General features: G+C 42.1%; 5 non-coding genes across 5 annotated transcripts; 1 reads left to right on the forward strand and 4 right to left on the reverse strand.

The window, feature by feature from the left end:
* Positions 1–11,370: 11,370 nt before the first annotated feature.
* TRNAC-GCA (transfer RNA cysteine (anticodon GCA)) lies at positions 11,371–11,442 on the reverse strand. The gene has a single exon. It is a non-coding gene; the product is annotated as a tRNA-Cys (tRNA).
* A 691-nt stretch (positions 11,443–12,133) lies between these two features.
* On the forward strand, positions 12,134–12,207 carry TRNAN-GUU (transfer RNA asparagine (anticodon GUU)). Its single transcript has one exon. It is a non-coding gene; the product is annotated as a tRNA-Asn (tRNA).
* Positions 12,208–13,863: 1,656 nt separating this feature from the next.
* Positions 13,864–13,935, reverse strand: TRNAA-UGC (transfer RNA alanine (anticodon UGC)). The gene has a single exon. It is a non-coding gene; the product is annotated as a tRNA-Ala (tRNA).
* Positions 13,936–15,020: 1,085 nt separating this feature from the next.
* Positions 15,021–15,092, reverse strand: TRNAA-UGC (transfer RNA alanine (anticodon UGC)). Its single transcript has one exon. It is a non-coding gene; the product is annotated as a tRNA-Ala (tRNA).
* Positions 15,093–17,959: 2,867 nt separating this feature from the next.
* TRNAA-UGC (transfer RNA alanine (anticodon UGC)) lies at positions 17,960–18,031 on the reverse strand. Its single transcript has one exon. It is a non-coding gene; the product is annotated as a tRNA-Ala (tRNA).
* Positions 18,032–18,557: the final 526 nt, after the last annotated feature.

The following is an 18,557-nucleotide window of genomic DNA, read 5'->3' on the forward strand; positions in this document are numbered from 1 at the left end:
ATATACTAGCAAGATACCCGTGCTTCGCTACGGTATTATACAATTGAATGCTTAACGTTTTATATATAATCCTCCAAAATTCGCGATCTGACTCGTTTTCTGAGAGAATCCGCCAAAATTCGCGATCAGACTCGTTTTCTGAGAGATTACGGCAAAGTTCCTCACATTTTTCAATCTTTCTTTCCAGCAATCGATTTCGTACTTCCCGGCCTAGGTCTAGGTATTCCACGCTGTCAGTTGGGCCCCTAAATCTTTGCCATCTTTCCCTATAAGCATTTTTAGTATGGATCAAATCCTGAAGGAGATCCGGCGTGGCGTCGTCTTGGGTGCCTTAGCGGTACTGAACCCGCGGCCGGACTGTATTCGTAGTCATTACCAGGCCATGACCCGTTTCCAGCGCGGTCCGCACAATTTGACGACGGTCCAGAACATTATTATTATTATTATTATTATTATTATTATTATTATTATTATTAGATGTTCTGGACCCCACAGCAAGATGCAAGACCGCTACTTGGCGGTAAATTGCATCTGCTGCCATTGTCATTTTTGACAATGTGACCAGCACCATTGTCGCGCGTAGGCAAGTGTGCGGAATTTCTGGTGATACGAATGACATACTTCCGTGCATTATTGACCTTATTATAAAGGTGAACAATTTGACGGCCAGTCTCATTCCTATCGTTTATTTCAAATGTGTTTACATTTTTATTTATATGCTAGGAGAGTCTACTGTAATCTAAGAACGTTCTCCGAAGGAAAAGATGGCTGTTGAAATCGAACCCAGGAAAGATTAAAAATGATCGGTTTATCAGAATAAGTACATCGAAAATCTACAGCCTGTTTCCAGTCATTCGACAGGGTCAGGAATGGAATGAATAAAGCCCAATCTAGCGGCGACAATAGGAATTGTGCCGGCTGCCGAAGCACTCCTCTGGGGCAATGATCGATGAATGACAAATGAAATGAAATATTGTACAGTGTTGCTGGAATAAATGGTGACAGGGGAAACCGGAGTATCCGCAGAAAAACCTATCCCGCCTCCGTTTTGTCCAGCACGAATGTCACATGGAGTGACCGGGATTTGAACCACGGATCCCAGCTGTGAGAGGCCGGCGCGCTGCCGCCTGAGCAACGGAGGCTCCTTATAAGTACATTATGAACAGTAAAATCAATTGGTCTCACCTCCTTTTACACCCCACCGCCGTTTAGTTTATTTAGCCCCTCCCTCCCCCCCCCCAAAAAAATTAAAAGAAGGCGTGTTTCTTTATGTTTAAAGGAGATTCCAAACACAAATGTTCACGTCTATTACCTTCAGTTTTGAGATATAAGTATTCCCATAAAAATAATTCACTTTTTTTCACTTCCTTTCAAACTCCCCCCCCCCCCCCACCCTGCAAAAAAATTACTTGTTTCTTTAATAGTAAAGGATCTTCTACATACAAATTATCACGACTCTAACTTCTTCAGTTTCTTATTTATGCGTCCTCGTGAAAGGAATTCAACTCCTTTTCACTCCCGCCCCGCAAGATCCCTACCCCCAAAAAAACGCGTTTTTCTTGGTTTTTAAAGGAGATCCAAATACCAATTTTCACGTCTCAAACAACTTTATTTTTATTAGATGTATGTATTCTCATACAATTCAAATAATTTTTCAATTCTTTCACCCCCCCCCCCACTTCATTGGATTTTCCGAAAATACGTGTTTCTTTACTTTAAAGCAGATTCCAAATATCAAATTTCACGTCTGTAACATCTTCATTTTTGAAATATCAGTAGCCTAATTAAAATAAATCAACACCATTTTCAGTCACTTTTACCCCCCCCCCCAACCCAAGTGGTATTTTCGAAAACTAAAAATACACGTTTCTATATTTTTAATAGAGATAAAAAATACCATTTTTCATTTCTGTAACATGTTAAGTTTTTTGATATATACTGTAGAAATATTCATTTTAAAATTTCACCCCTTTTTATTTCCCCTTAATGGAAGATTCCAAAAACAAATTACTTATGTTTCTTTACATTTACAGGAAATTCCAAATACCCACTTTTTACGTCTGTAACATTTTACGTTTCTCAGATATTATGTAGAAATAGTCTTTCGAAAAATTCACCCCAATTTGTCACTCCTGTTTAACCGCCATTAATTGGACTTTCCATAAAAAAATACGTGTTTCTTTGTTTTTAAAGGAGATCCCATATACAAATTTTCACTTCTGTAATATCTTCAGTTTCTGAGATATATATCCTCATTAAAGACATTCAACCCTTTTACACCCCTCCCATTAAGATTTACAGAAAACAAAAAAATACGTGTTCCTTTATCTTTAAAGGAGATTCTAAATACCAATTTTTATATCTGTAAACTTTTAAAGTCTAAAATGTAGACCCACTCATTTAAAAAAATTCATCCCCCTTTTCACCCCCCATTATTTTGATTTTCCCAAAACGAAAAAATACCTGCTTCTTTATTTTTAAAGTAGATCCCAAATACCAATTTTCAGGTCTGTAATATCTTCAAGTTCTGAAATATAAGTAGCCTCATTAAAGGCATTCAACCCCTTTTTCACCCTTTTCCACCCTTCCCATTGGGATTTTCCGAAAACAAAAAATACGTGTTTCTTTTTTTTAAAGGAGATTCTAAATACCAATTTTACATCTATAAACTTTAAAAGTTTTGAGATATAGATACACTCATTTTAAAAATTCACCCCATTTTCACTCCCCATTAATTGGTTTTCCAAAAACAAAAAATACATGTTTCTTTATTTTTAAAAGAGATTAAAATTACCAATTTTCAGGTCTGTAATACCTTCAGTTTCTGAGATATAAGTATCCTGATTAAAGGCATTCAACCCATTTTTTACCCCCTTTCACCCCTCCTATTGGGATTTTCCGAAAACAAAAAAATACATGTTTCTTTATTTTTAATGAAGATTCTAAATACCAATTTTTACATCCGTAAACTTAAAAGGGTTTGAGATATAGATGCACTCATTTTAAAAATTCACCCCCCTTTTCACCCTCCCATTAATTGGATTTCAGAAAACAAATAAATACATGTTTCTTTATTTTTAAAAGAGATCAAAAGTACCAATTTTCAGGTCTGTAATATCTTCAGTTTCTGAGATATAAGTATCCTCATTAAAGGCATTCAACCCCTTTTTCACCCCTTTTCACCCCTCCTATTGGGAATTTCCGAAAACAAAAAAATACGCGTTTCTTTATTTTTAATGAAGATTCTAAATACCAATTTTTACATCTGTAAACTTTAAAAGTTTTGTGATATAGATGCACCAATTTTAAAAATTCACCCCCTTTTTACCCTCCCATTAATTGGATTTTGAAAAAACACAAAAATACGTGTTTCTTTATTTTTAAGAGAGATCAAAAGTACCAATTTTCCGGCCTGTAATATCTTCAGTTTCTGAGATATAAGTACCGGTATCCTGCTCAAAGGCATTTCACCCCTTTTCACCCCTCCTAATGGGATTTTCTGAAAACAAAAAAGTACGTGTTTCCTTATTTTTAAAGAAGATTCTATATACCAATTTTTGCATGTGTAAACTTTTAAAGTTTTGAGATATAGATACACTCTTTTAAAATTTCAACCCCCTTTTCACCCCCTTAGCCAAGGAATATCCAAAAATCCTCTCTTAGCGGGCACCTACATCTTAATATGAATCTATGCCCAACATTTCATTGCTTTATGTCCAGTAGTTTTGGCTCGGCGATGATGAATCAGTCAGTCAGTCAGTCAGGACAAGTTATTTTATATATATAGATACACACACACACACGAGTATTATTAAGTCCGCCTCTGTGGTGTAGTAGTTAGTGTGATTAGCTGTCATCCCCGGAGGCCCGGATTCGATTCCCGGCTCTGCCACGAAATTTGAAAAGTAGTACGAGGACTGGAACGAGGTTCGCTCAGCCTCGGGAGGTCAACTGAGTAGAAGCGGGTTCGATTCGCATCTCAGCCATCCTGGAAGTGGTTTTCCGTGGTTTCCCACTTCTCCTCCAGGCAAATGCCGGGATGATACCTAACTTCAGCGCACGGCGGCTTCCTTCCTCCCTCCTTGTCTATCTCTTCCAATCTTCCCATCCCCCCGCAAGGCCCCTGTTCAGCATAGCAGGTGAGGCTGCCTGGAAGAGGTACTGGTCCTCCTTCCCAGTTGTATCATCCGACCCAGAGTCTGAAGCTCCAGGACACTATCCTTGAGACGGTAGAGGTGTGATCAATCGCTGAGTCCGAGGTAAAAACCGACCCTGGAGGGTAAACTGGTAAAGAAGAAGAAGAGTATTATTAGTGCAACAATTATTGTTGTACTGTATACACTGCTACCGAAGAAAAATTGGAGTGAATTTGGAAACAAAAATTAAAATAAGAAAAGCAATGCTGCATAAGCAGACATTTTTTACATACCTGGTGGCCGTGATCGTTAAGGAACTGATGTTTAAACGTCTGACATCAAGGTTAGCCTGTTCGAGTCCCGTTGGTCGAAAAAATTTTCACCATCAGAATGTTGCCCGGCAGGGTAGGGGAGGTGGTGGTATACAATTTCTAATCACTAGATTTCGTGCCAAAAGCCTGGATTAAATTCCAAACCTCTCCGCAGTGGTCATATGGAGTGATTTTAAGAAGTTGGGGAAGGTCAGGGAATCAAAGAGTATATAGCAGAGATTAATACTCTTCCATGATCAGAGGAAGTGTATACTCTGGCTTGACAGGTAGTAATCAAACATGCTATGGCATTGCTAAGAATGAAAATCACATAATTAGATCGGAATCTATATATTTAAAAAAATATGAAAACAAAAGTCAGTCAGCCCGGCCATTCTGTCCGGTCGATTTCCTTCATTCTTTTTTTAACTGAAAGGTATTCATGCACAGATTTGTCATCAGGTACTATAAATCAATTAACTTCCACCTTCCTCAAATTATTTGATTTTTCATTTTTTGTCTCTTTGAAGCAATTATATATTTGGTTCTAATTGAGGTACGGAGTTCGTTTTGACCTTAGAACACTCAGCGGATCAAGCTCTTCCATTTCAGCTCTTATTCAAATTGGCTGATTCTGAGGAAAGTTATGAGTACATATTCAATTTGACGTCTCATTTCTTCAACATTTTTCTTCATTGAAGCAATCATATATTTCGTTCTAATTGAGGTACGCAGTTCGTTTTGGTCTAAAAACACTCAGTGGACCAAGCGCTTTCTTTTGAGGTAATAACTACTTACACTGGTAGATTCTGAGAAAAGTTATGAGTACAATTCTCTCCATGACACAGATCTTCGAAGGACTTTTCAAGTTTGGCGCGTAGTGTTGTTGCAAGGAACGTTTAATTCAATTTTTTTGTGTGATGTATTTTCAAGTGTTTTGTTGACATAATATTAGATTCTATTACCACAGCAGATCATGTGCTTTATTTCATTAACAAGAAACTTTGCAAATACATCCGTGAGGATAGTATCGACCAACACCATACTTTGTACATTGCGGGCGGAGCTAGCGGGAAACTGCTAGTACTGTGTAGAGATGAGAAGAATGCAAGAATGAGGAATGTGGCCTGCAAGCACGAACTTCCTGTTCTGCCAAGACAGATCGGCTCTTATCTGCTCGAATCTGCTATACGAAGACATTGACTCACACTTTGCATTTCGCTGGATTACAACTGACAAGAGAGAAGAACTGCCAGTAGAAGATAATATAAAGTCGCCTGGATAGTAGCGGAGTTGCTATGGTAACCATTGCGTCACTGGCTCTGCTGGTGAAATCCCCTTCGCCCCGTGCCTCACCGGGCATCTGCATTCTTCTGATCTCCCAACAGTACATATTAATGACAGCATTAGACCCTTAGCAACCTACTAAGTACAGAATGTATTGGGGGTTAGGGTAAGCCTTCGCCTGCAATTATTGGAGTGATCATTTAATAATTTGATTTTGTGATTACTCAAAGTTGGCTGAAATTAGAGACCTAACAATGTATCATGATTCACCGGCTGGTAATTTCGGAGAGAATAAAACAAACATGAAGCAAATCGGACCAGTCGAACAGTCGGACGGATTTGATAATTTTAATAGATTAATCATCATCATCATCATCATCTGTTTACCCTCCAGGTTCGGTTTTTCCCTCGGACTGAGCGAGGGATCCCACCTCTACCGCCTCGAGGCCAGTGTCCTGGAGCTTCAGACTCTTGGTCGGGGGATACAACTGGGGAGTATGACCAGTACCTCGCCCAGGCGGCCTCGCCTGCTATGCTGAACAGGGGCCTTGTGGAGGGATGGGAAGATTGGAAGGGATAGGCAAGGAAGAGGGAAGGAAGTGGCCGTGGCCTTAGTTAGGTACCATCCCGGCATTCGCCTGGAGGAGAAGTGGGAAACCACGGAAAACCACCTCCAGGATGGCTGAGGTGGGAATCGAACCCACCTCTATTCAGTTGACATCCCGAGGCTGAGTGGACCCCGTTCCAGCCCTCGTACCACTTTTCAAATTTCGTGGCAGAGCTGGGAATCGAACCCGGGCCGCCGGGGGTGGCAGCTAATCACGCTAACCACTACACCACAGAGGCGGACTTAATAGATTAATAATAATAATTTATTCATATTTATCTCAGTCAACTCTGCCATCAAGAATTTCTGCCGATATCAAAATATATTACGGTGTTTCTTCGCAGCTCCACCTTTGTGTGTGCTCTCAGTGTTTTCCACTCTTTGCTTCAACTGTATTTACAAGGTACAAAATGTCAAACTAGATTCTAACTTGCCCCAGTTTAAATTCTGGATGAGAAGTATCACTTTCTACCCGGCACCCTTACAAGAAAGGAAATATCGTGGTTCCTTTCAAGGAAACTTAACACCTTAGGACCAGGTTTCGTTGGCCTCCTATTCCAGCTCAGTCATGCAAGTGGTCTGACAGCCAAATAAGGCCATAAGGCCAAGTGTTGCAATCAGCTGCTCCATCTGGTAATATCTTTAGCTAGATGATTGGAATTCTGTTATCAAATCTGTTCTGCAGGATGGAAAAGCCTATGTAGATTCATTCTGTAACAAATGTTTCATAGCGAGAAAATCCTTTCAGTTTCAGTTTAGAAAGTCACGTTTGTTATACAGTGAGTGAAGTTTACAATAGTTTTATCATCGAACTTCTTTATTGGTCAACAGAATGAATTGACGATTCTTGACACAAATCCTTCATTTGATTTAGTTAGGTAAATTACTGGTGCTTCATGATCATTTTTGTCCATGTGGGCAGGGGGAGGATGACGTTTGCTCTGTGGCCTAGCTGTTGGCTTTCCTTCTACATGCCCCCCTGTGGGTGGGAGCGGCAGAATACACCCATGGTAACCCTTCTCAATCGTAAGAAGTGACTAAAAGGGGGCCCCAAGAGCTCTGAAATTGGGAGTGTACCGAGAGAGTAGCCGCGGGGTTTTGGGCACGTGGCTGTCAGCTTGCATTCGCGAGATGGTGGGTTCGAATCCTACTGTCGGCAGCCCCGCAGATGGCTTTGCATGGTTTACCATTTTCACACCAGGCGATTGTTGGGCCTGTACCTTAATTAAGGCATGGCCGCTACCTTCCCGCTCCTAACCTTTTCCTATCCCATCGTCGCCATACGACCTATGTGTGTCGGTGCGACTTAAAGCAAATTTTTAAAAAATCACATAAAACAAGGGAATGATCTACAATCTCTGCTTCTAGTCCGAGTATCCTAGGATCGAAACTCGGTGACATTGCCTGGGATTTTTAGTAGGACCAGTGCGTAGGATACTGGACCATTAACTCCAGACTTGGAGGAGAAATATTATCACTGAAAGCAATGTGAACGACTATAACAATATTATTATAATAATTGTACCGGGAGGTACAACTCAAAGCCGCGTATTCAAAATTAGCGCCTAAATGAACTCCTCTATTGGTCAAACAGTGAAACTGATAACACAACAAGTTGGAACTTTAATCAGACGATGTCTCCACTGAAATATTAAGTAATTTTGTTATTGGGCAGTTTCCTAAACTGACTGAATTTCTCCTTGTTTTGTTTTGCTATACATCAAGAAGTTTGGACATTTTTCTACAGATGACACCACAAAAAAGTTATGATCATGCCCTCTGGTGCAAAGTGAAAGAACTTATAATTTAAAGTTTTGTATTTCTAGGTTTTTGTAACTGATCGATGTTCATTTATTTATGGGTTGGCAATATTCCTTTTTCTTTCAGCCAGTTTTGAATCTGGCCAATGAAAAATGTCTGTAATTAATTTTCAATCTATCACAGGCTTCTTGTTTATTTTGAGTGTTACTTTTGAACTTAACCAATAAAATATAAGAGGATGTGTCCTGATTAATCTTGAATGAACTCGAACCTTCCGTGAGGGTTTATAATCTTTTCACGTTTCTTGGCCACTTGATCGTCGTCTTTCTGAGTGTGTGTGTTTCAGCAGGAGGCGGGCGGCCTCTTTCTTCGGCAGCTAGAACATCTACAAGGTAATGGCCATATAACTTCATTCTTTCTTGCTACCTCCGCAAATTATTCCGAGGGGAAGGTCCGAATCTTTACTATGTAACCAACTTTTCTAAAATGTAATTTCTCTTTTGGCTTCATAACATCTTTAATTATAAATCGGGGATAGAGAGTGAGTTACCCTCTCGAGCTCTCCTTCATCTTGGTTTGAGGTGACTACGATTTCGCAACCTTTTATTTCCTGTAATGTGTTAAAGTCATTTCCATACGAGCCACCTCAGCAGTTTGGGAATAGCCCCTGCTTCATCGACCAAGAGCCCAGTAGGTTTTAATTTTTCATTATCTGGGAGCGCAGTGTACGCCTCCATTCAGTTTGTGTTCGGGCAGTTTATTTAACCTGTTCTTTTTCGCAAAGGCCCTGTAGGTTGGGTACGAGATACCCCTGTCTTAAACCTTGCTGTTTGTAATTCTGAGAGTGTAACCTTTTGAGGTAATATAACCTTGAGCGGGCTGTAAGGAATGAAGAGTCGGTTTGCTCTTTTTAAAGTTTGTAATTGTGAAGAGTGACTCTGGGGCTTGATATTGTGTTTAGGGAGCAAATGCTCTTGAGTTAAGGGGATTTCTGCCCTTGGATAAATGATTCCTTAGTTTGAATTAAAGATTTTGTAAATTGAATCCGGTATCTCTGACACTGTAAACTAGGAGCTTGAAGCCCAAAATTGTTAAAGTTCTGAATCTTGGATTTTCCTAGTCCTGTTTCGAGATTGTTTTTGTATCTGATATGTTGTTAAGTTCGTTTTTGGAAAAGAAATATAACCTTTTAAAGTTTTAATTCAATTTTGATATTGTGAATAGACCCATTCACCCCGGCACCTTCTTTAACCTCTTTCTGCTCCACGGGTATCCCCGTAATAATAATAATAATAATAATAATAATAATAATAATAATAATAATAATAATGGTTTTCCGGAAGTAAGTGGCCATGATCTTAATGTACAGCCCCAGCACTTATCTGATGTGAAAATGGGAAACTACGCAAATCCATATTTTTATTATTATTATTATTATTATTATTATTATTATTATTATTATTATTATTATTATTATTACGGGGATACCCTTGGAGCAGAAAGAGGTTAAAGAAGGTGCCGGGGTGAATGGGTCTATCCACAATATCAAAATTGAATTAAAACTTTAAAAGGTTATATTTCATTTCCAAAAACAAACTTAACAACATAATGTAACTGATCGATGTTCATTTATTTATGGGTTGGCAATATTTCCTTTTTCTTTCCACCGGTTTTGAATCTGGCCAATGAAAAATGTCTGTAATTAATTTTCAATCTATCACAGGCTTCTTGTTCGATTTTGAGTGTTACTTTTGAACTTAACCAATGAAATTTAAGAGGGTGTGTCCTGATTAACCTTGAATGAACTCGAACCTTCCGTGAGGGTTTATAAATTTTTCACGTTTCTTGGCCACTTGATCGTAGTCTTTCTGAGTGTGTGTGTTTCAGCAGGAGGCGGCCGGCCTCTTTCTTCGGCAGCTAGAACATCTACAAGGTAATGGCCATATAACTTCATTCTTTTTTGCAACCTCCGCAAATTATTCCGAGGGGAAGGTCCGCATCTTTACTATGTAACCAACTTTTCTAAAATGTAATTTCTCTTTTGGCTTCATAAAATCTTTAATTATAAATCGGGGATAGAGAGTGAGTTACCCTCTCGAGCTCCCCTTCATCTTGGTTTGAGGTGACTACGATTTCGCAACCTTTTATTTCCTGTAATGTGTTAAATTCATTTCCATACGAGCCACCTCAGCAGTTTGGGAATAGCCCCTGCTTCATCGACCAAGAGCCCAGTAGGTTTTAATTTTTTATTATCTGGGAGCGCAGTGTACGCCTCCATTCAGTTTGTGTTCGGGCCGTTTATTAAACCTGTTCTTTTTCGCAAAGGCCCTGTAGGTTGGGTACGAGATACCCCTGTATTAAACCTTGCTATTTGTAATTCTGAGAGTGTAACCTTATGAGGTAATAAACCTTGAGCGGGCTGTAAGAAACGAAGAATCGGTTTGCTCTTTTCAAAGTTTGTAATTGTGAAGAGTGACTCTGGGAGGCTTGATATTGTATTTAGGGAGCAAATGCTCTTGAGTTAAGGGGATTTCTGCCCTTGGATAAATGATTCCTTAGTTTGAATTAAAGATTTTGTAAATTGAATCCGGTATCTCTGACACTGTAAACTAGGGGCTTGAAGCCCAAAATCGTTAAAGTTCTGAATCTTGGATTTTCCTAGTCTTGTTTCGAGATTGCTTTTGTATCTGATATGTTGTTAAGTTTGTTTTTGGAAATGAAATATAACCTTTTAAAGTTTTAATTCAATTTTGATATTGTGGATAGACCCATTCACCCCGGCACCTTCTTTAACCTCTTTCTGCTCCAAGGGTATCCCCGTAATTATTATTATTATTAATAATAACAATAATAATAATAATAATAATAATGGTTTTCCGGCAGCTCTGAAGATAGTTTTGCGTAGTTTCCCATTTTCACATCAGATAAGTGCTGGGGCTGTACATTAAGATCATGGCCATTTCCTTCCCACTTCTAGCCTAATCCTATTCCATCGTCGCCATAAGAACAATCTGTGTTGGTGCGACGTAAAGTACATTGTAAAAGAAAAAGAAAATTAAACAATGCCATGCGCTCATTCTTTCATTCTTTTTGAGTGAATGTACAATTTAAATTTATCTTTATAAGATCCGGCAGTTGCACAATCAGCTCTATCACTTCTCCTACGAATTTAATGTTAGTTTGCTTAACAGGAAGATGACATTATTGATATCTGTTCAACGTCATACACTTAAAGAAGTACGCATAAGATTTAGCTTTTAAAAATCCTAGGGGGCACCCGGGTTTGAACCGGGGACCTCTCGATCTGCAGTCGAATGCTCTACCACTGAGCTATACCCCCACTGCGTCAACAGAAGTGCTGAACACGAAAGACGTCTTTCAAACTGCTCCTGTTTCTCTGCTCTCTGCTCGAAAGGAAGCGGAATATGATCTTCACGACTGAAATAGGGAAGATCTCGAGCATAAGTTTACAACCTGTTCGGCAAAGCGGTGCTCGCGGGTGTCTTCGCAACCAATTCACTTATTTAAGGCGCCCGCCTTATATTTTGTGCATATTTCTTTTCTTTCTTTCTGTTTTCCTTTCTTAATCCGTTTACCATCCAGGGTTGGTTTTCCCCTCGGACTCAGTGAGGGATATCACCTCTACCGCCTCAAGGACAGTATCCTGGAGCGTGAGACTTCGGGTGAACGGTACAACTGGAAAGGAGGACCAGTAATCGTCCACGTGGCCTCATCTGGTATGCTGAACAGGGACCAATACTCTTACATTGCTCTAAATAAGCATGTGTACCTTCTGTTGATGAAACTGCAACTTACGACGCAGTTGTATTTAATGATGGCAACATAAAGAGCATGAATATAATAGAGAAAAATTTGCCTCAAGGTTGGTGCACTCACTCCAGATGTCTGCGAAAGTATCGACCTAAAAAACCGTTGCAGCGTTCTTAAAGGACACAAGACAGATGAAGAAAGAGAGCACTGGGTGAAATAAGATAATGGAGTTATAATGGCAGAGCGACTACAAACACGTAGCCTCCGTGGCGCAATCGGCTAGCGCGTTCGGCTGTTAACCGAAAGGTTGGTGGTTCGAGCCCACCCGGGGGCGACGCTTTTTCAAGGGTAATATGAAATGGAAGCTCAACCATCTTCCCCTTGGTTTACATGATTTTATAATGGTGTACGGGATTAGTTTCTAGTTCTAATTACAAAATACGATAATCAATTTATTTCTCTACAGGGAAATACGTTGTATTTGAGAGAAGTTGCAATTGAGCGTGGACCTGAGCGAAATGTTTGAGATATTTAAATTTTACTGTTGATGAAATGCACATCTTTCAGAATTTCCTCTCTTCAATGTCCCCGAATCCTACTTTTGCCCCAAATGACTTATGCATTCCATTATTAGCCGAACCACTACCGCATGCTATCATAAATCACGTAAGTGATGTAGTATTAAGATGTGCTAATAGCAGATTTCGCATTTATTACACTTCAATACCTCCCATCTCCGGTAATGAGCCGGACGCAGTTTACCATCATTTTGTTCGATCGATATAAGCAACGTCCTCTGTAACTTACGAGCCGCGAGGTTCGTAGATCTGACAAGGTGCAGATAGGCTGGGAGGAATGAAAACACGAATAATGTATGTATGTCCAACCCTTCTCCCGTTCTTCTACGGGATCTGGTATGAAGTGAGATGAATCTTCTTCTTCTTTTTTTACGTCGCATTGACATAGATGTGTCTTATGACGACGATGGCTTAGGAAAGGCCTAGGAATGGGAAGGAAGCGTCCGTGGCCTAAATTAAGGTACAGACCCAGCATTTGCCTGGTGTGAAAATGGGAAACCACGGGAAACCGTCTTCAGTGCTGCCGACAGTGGGGTTCGAACCCACTATCTCCCGATTACTGGATACTGGCCGCACTTAAGCGACTGCAGCTATCGAGCTCGGTAAATGAATCTTCGTAGTGAGTTTTATGACCGGATGCCCTTCCTAACGTCAACTTCATCAGAGTAGTTAGAAAATGAATGACGCGATATATGATAGTAGGCAGTCCCGGCACATAAACTACTGTCAAATAGCACCAAGGGGTATGCTCGAGGCTTAACGTATTCATCCGAGGGACGAATCAAAATCAACAGCGTCATATGCCCTCACTCCATATGAGCACTGCGGAGAGGTTTGGAATTTAATCCAGGCTTTTGGCAGGCAAGAAATTGTATACCACCACCTCCCCTCGCTTGCCGGCCAACATTCTGATGATGCAAATTTTTTCGACCAACGAGACTCGACCACCGTGTCAGACCGTATTTTCATCGTCCGCCTCTGTGGTGTAGTGGTTAGTGTTAGTGTGATTAGCTGCCACCCACGGAGGCCTGGATTCGATTATCAGCTCTGCCACGAAATTTGTAAAAAGTGGTACGAGGGCTGGAACGGGGTCCACTCAGGCTCGAGATGTCAACTGAATAGAGGGGGGTTCGGTACCCACCTCAGCCATCCTCGAAGTGGCTTTCCGTGGTTTCCCACTTCTCCTCCAGGCAAATACCGGGATGGTATCTCACTTCCTTGTCTATCCCATCCTAGCTGTATACCCGACCCAAAGTCCACCGTACTGCCCTTGAGGCGGAAGAGGTTGGATCACTCGCTGAGTTCGGGGAAAGATCCATCCCTGGACGGTAAACGGATTAAGAAAGATACGAGACGTTGAAGATACCTTCTCACGAACGGATTTTAATGCACTCTATAACAGTTAAAAAGAATGGAGATGCCGGGGATCGAACCCGGGGCCTTTCACATGCAAAGCGAACGCTCTACCACTGAGCTACATCCCCACGCTAAGGAATAGCTCATGCTACAATGGTTGTTAAACACAAGAAATATATTGTTTCATTTATGTGGAATGTTACCATATAGCGGATATCGGACGATTATTGAAGGTTTAGTTCTTTCTTTCTTTCTTTCTTTCTTAATGTGTTTACCCTCCAGAGTTGGTTTTCCCCTCGGACTCAGGGAAGGATCTCACCTCTACCGCCTCAAAGGCAGTGTCCTGTAGTTTGAGACATTGGGTAGGAGGAACAGTCAGCGTACTGACCTTCGGTTCAGAGGGTCCAAGGTTCGATTCCCGGCCGGGTCGGGGATTTTAACCTTAATTGGTTCATTCCAATGCCTCGGGGATTGGGTGAATGTGTTGTCTTCGTCATCATTTCATCCTCATCACGACGCGCACGGGTGTCAAAAAGAAATACCTTCACCTGGCGAGCCGAACCCGTCCTGGGATATCCCGGCACTAAAAGCCATACGAAATTACTGGGGAGGATGACCAGCATTTCGCTCACCAGTATCTCGCTCAGACGGCCTCACCGGCCTTGGTGAGGGATGGGAAGATTGGAGGGGATAGACAAAGAAGAGGGAAGGAAGCGGCCGCGGCCTTAATTTAGGCACCATCCGGGCATTTACCTGGAGGTGAAGTGGGAAATGACCTCCCGAGGCTGAGTGAACCCCATTCCAGCCCTCGTACCACTTTTCAAATTTCGTAGCAGAGCCGGGAATCTCCGGGGTGGCAGCTAATCACACTACACCACAGAGGCGGACTTCGCTTTTACGAATGGGTTTTAATGCACTCTCTGTCCTACTCCATGCCTAATGGTTAGCGTGCTGGGCTTTGGTCACGAGGGTCCCGGGTTCGATTCCCGGCATGGACGGGAATCCTTACCATCATTTGTTAATTTCGCTGGCACGGGGGCTGGGTGTATGTGTCGTTTTCATATTTTCATACTCTTCATGAGGTGCAGGTCGCCTACGGGAGTCAAATCAAAAGACCTGCCCCTGGCGAGCCGAACATGTCCTCGGACACTCCCGGCACTAAAAGCCATACGCTATATCATTATCAATGCGCTTTCTAAACATTTAAAATTATTGGAGATGCCGGGGATCGAACCCGGGGCCTTTCACATGCAAAGCGAACGCTCTACCACTGAGCTACATCCCCACGCATGCACCACGTTAACACCACAATGGATCTTAAAGACAATAACTATATTTTTTCATTTACGTTGAATGGTTTCCAGTACAGCCAACGAGTTCCGGATATCCGATCGACTTGGTCCTATTCAATAACAAGACTTTCAGTGGGTACTTTACAAAGTCTGGTAGGAAAGTCTAACTTTGCTCTCTGTTTCATAGACGCTACATTGTCTTAGTCGTTGCCTACGCTATAATATAATAAACCATGACTGGAACTGCGAATGCTTAACATCAGACAAATACATAATACATTCACAACCAACTCACTTAATGAACACGTTTAAAAGCGCGAGCCTGGTAGACAGGAGGCAAGATAGCGATCCCAGCGGCCCAGCATTGAACTTCAGTGTAACCACTTCCATAGCGTTTTACGGGCTCTGTTTCCAGGCCTTGTATTATAACGTAGGCAACGGTCTTAGTCAACTTTGGCTGAAGTAGACTTAGCAGCACGGCCGACTTGATGCGTCGCTCTAGTTAGCAATAAGGAACGCAGCGAGGGATCCAGTCGGCTGTGCTTAACGGTATCAGGATTTTATGAATATTATCGAGGTTGGCCATGTAGATGTCTGTAATGACGTTGCCTACGCTAACGTAGGCAACGGTAATGATAAAGAAACAACTGAAGAGCGGCTTACGTCAAGAAATTTTAGTTATTTCTGAGCAGGCCTGGCGTATTGTATTTTTTCATGGCATATTTTTAGCTCAAACATGCAAGAAAATAAGTTTTTCACCTTGTGAAAACTTGACAAACTGAGGTCTTTTTCTGTCAATCAGTACAGATATTCTTACACTTCGTAATTCAGCAGAAACTAGATGAAAATTACCTATAAAACACACACACACATTAGGCCTATAGCTTGTACACTGCGTTTATTCATAACCTCAATCAGTTACATGTAAAAGCATTACCAGTAAAATAAATAATGTCTAGTCCTTTATGATTTTCCGTCATTATTGCATCTTTGAGGCCGCCTCTGTGGTGTAGTGGTTAGTGTGATTAGTTGCCACCCCCGGAGCCCCGGTTCGATTCCCGGCTCTGCCACGAAAAACGAGGGCTGAAGCTGGGTCCACTCAGCCTCGGGAGGTCAACTGAGTAGAGGTGGGTTCGATTCCCACCTCAGTCATCCACTTCTCCTCCAAGCAAATGCCGGGTTGGTACCTAACTTAAGGCCAGGCCGCTTCCTTCCAACCTTCCCATCCCTAATCAAGGCCCCTGTTCAGCATAGCAGGTGAGGCCGCCTGGACGTGGTACTGGTCATCCTACCCAGTTGTATCCCCGACCCAATGTCTCACGCTCCAGGACACTGCCCTTGAGGCGCTGAGTCCGCGGGAAAAACCAACCGCGGAGGGTAAGCAGATTAAGAAAGAAAGAGCATCTTCGAACATCACAAAAATGTGTAGGCCCTAATAGAGTTCGTTTATCGAATCTGTACCTAATTTTGAATTCGTTGGCGGGTTTTGCGTATAACACAACGAAGAATATACGGCATTGTATTATCCTCTACAGTCAAAGACTCGGCCGATTTCTACTTTCCGCAAAGTCTAGACTGTGAATGGTGACTGATGGGTACAAAATCGCCTTTGCCTCAAAGTCTTGTTCTTGAATACGACCGTTAGGTGAGTAAACTCTCTCAGACTTTGACGATTCCTTTTTACGAATGGGTTTTAATGCATTTAATATGTTTAGAGATGCCGGGGACAGAACTCGAGGCTTTTCACATGCAAAGCGAACGCTCTACCACTCAGCTACATTCCCGCGCGTGCGACGTGTTAACACAACAACGGTGCTTAAATACAAGAAATATATATATATATATTTATTTATTTACGTGGAATGGTTTCTAGTATAGCCAATGGGTTACGGATATCGGACCAACATTTAGGTGATTAGGCTAAACGTACTGCGGTCCGCCTCTGTGGTGTAGTGGTTGGTGCGATTAGCTGCCACCCGCAGACGTCCGGATTCGATTCCCGGCTCCGCCACGAAATTTGAAAAGGGGTACGAGGATTCAAAATAGAGGGGGGTTCGATTCCCATGTCAGCCACCATTACCCCCTGTGGGTGGGGGTGGTAGAATAACACCCACGGTATCCCCTGCCTGTCGTAAGAGGCGACTAAAGGAGGCCCCATGGGCTCTGAACATTGCAGCGTGGGTTGGCGACCACGGGGCCCTTAGCTGAGTCCTGGCATTGCTTCACTTACTTGTGTCAGGCTCCTCGCTTTCATCTATCCTATCCGACCTCTCTTGGACAACTCTTGTTCTTTTCCGATCCCAACGCTATTAGGTTTGCGAGGGCTACGGAGTCTTTCATTTTCACGCCCTTTGTGGCTCGTGCCTTCCTTTGACCGATATCTTCATTTTTCGAAGTGTCGGATCCCCTGTGATTAGTGTTATATAGAGGATGGTTGACTAGTTGTACTTCCTCTTAAAACAATAATCACCACTCAGCCACCATCGAAGTGGTTTTCCGTGGTTTCCCACTTTTCCTCCAGGCAAATGCCGGATAGTAACTAATTTAAGTAAGGCCACGGCCTCGTCCTTGCCTACCCCTTCCAATCTTCCCATCCCCCACAACGCCCCTGTTCTACATAGCCGTTAAGGCTGCCTGGACGAGGTACTGGTCCTCCTTTCCAGTTTATCACCCGACCCGAACTCTCAAGCTCCAGAACACTGCCCTTGAGGCGGTAGAGGTGGGATCCCTCGCTGAGTCCGAGGAAAAAACCAACCCTGGAGGGTAAAGGGATTAAGAAAAAATGAAGTACATTTACTGAGATGTTGAAAATTCCTTCTTACGAATGGGTTTTACTGCACTCTGTAACAATTAAAAACTATGGAGATGCCGGGGATCGAACCCGGGGCCTTTCACATGCAAAGCGAACGCTCTACCACTGAGCTACATCCCCCATCTTACCTGCTGCTATCACTACGATGGAATTAATACAATGATTTTTTTTTTTTACTTTTTCAGTATCCAGTGTCCATTGTAATTATCAAAGTTCATGACCGTAGCAAAGTCCACTGGTAACAGGTCTAAAGGATAAAGGTTCTCTGTACTGATAAAGGACGGTGAGATCACTTTCACATAAATACAGTGAAACTAGACGGTCAGTTTTAACTTGCTTTTCTTAATCTGCTTACCCTCCAGGGTTGATTTTTCCCTCGGAGTCAGCGAGGGATCACGAAGCAGATTTTATCAGCTACACGTCAAGGGCAGTGTCCTGAAGCGTGAGACTTTGGGTCGGGGATACAACTGGGGAGAATGACCAGTAACTTGTCCAGGTGGCCTCACCTGTTATGCTGAACAGGGGCCTTGGTGGGGTATGGGATGATTGGAAGGGATACAGAAGGAAGAGGGAAGGAAGCGGCCGTGTCCTTAAGCAAGGTACCATCCCGGTATTTGCTCGGAGGAGAAGTGAGAAACCACGGAAA

This window comes from Anabrus simplex, chromosome 3, assembly GCF_040414725.1.
Source record: "Anabrus simplex isolate iqAnaSimp1 chromosome 3, ASM4041472v1, whole genome shotgun sequence".
NCBI classification, from domain to species: domain Eukaryota; kingdom Metazoa; phylum Arthropoda; class Insecta; order Orthoptera; family Tettigoniidae; genus Anabrus; species Anabrus simplex.